The following is an 852-nucleotide window of genomic DNA, read 5'->3' on the forward strand; positions in this document are numbered from 1 at the left end:
GACCAACTCTCACCCCCGCTAGGGGCAGAGGCGGAGACACAGGCAGAGGGGCGCGCGCAGCGAAGGAGAGGAGGAGCGGCGGCGCCCGGACCATGTCGCGGCCTCCCCACTCCTCACTGTACTGCGGGTGACACTGCTCCTGGATGAAATTGGCGTCATCGTCCAGTTTGGGCCTTAGCGACATGGAATTTAAAAATCAAGCCATTAAAACAGAATTTGAACTAATTGCCCAAATGCCTTAAGATGTAATAGTGAATTTACTGAGGAAGCTTTCAGAAGAGGAGTAACTCCTAGGGGAAAAAGCAAAGTAAAAAGAAACAATAAAATAACCAAGGAACCATGGGTAATTTTTTTTTTTTTTGTACCGGAGATGAACTCAGGACTTTGCGCTTGCGAGGCAGGCGTGGTGCCACACTGAGATAAATCGCCGGCCTATTGGTAGTGTTTTTAATACTGTGAGTACAAGGAAAGCTTGGAAAGCAATAGTGAGATGTAACCAGCCTGGCGTATTTCAGTAAGCAAGACACAAAACAGTAACGACCACCCTCTCATTCTTCTAAAGTCTACACGTGTCCAAAGTAACAAATTCATAAAATGGGTTAAATTTTAGTCTGTATCATGCCCAAGTATGTTTGCTATTATGGATGTAAAGAAAGCCAAACTCTCATCTCTTCCGCATCCCAACCAGGCTTGTAAGGATCCTACTACTTTTCTGACTCCTCAGATGTTAATTCAGTCTCCTTTCCTTCACTTTTGAAGGGAGAAAGTTGATTCCATTCGGATGAAAGTAGGAATGTTGCTGCTGCAATCTCCACCTTGGCTTTTTTTTTTTTTTTTTTTTTTTTTTTTCCG

The sequence above is a fragment of the Fukomys damarensis genome, unplaced genomic scaffold, assembly GCF_012274545.1.
Source record: "Fukomys damarensis isolate Sample0158 unplaced genomic scaffold, DMR_v1.0_HiC HiC_scaffold_2, whole genome shotgun sequence".
In the NCBI taxonomy this organism is placed as follows: Eukaryota; Metazoa; Chordata; class Mammalia; order Rodentia; family Bathyergidae; genus Fukomys; species Fukomys damarensis.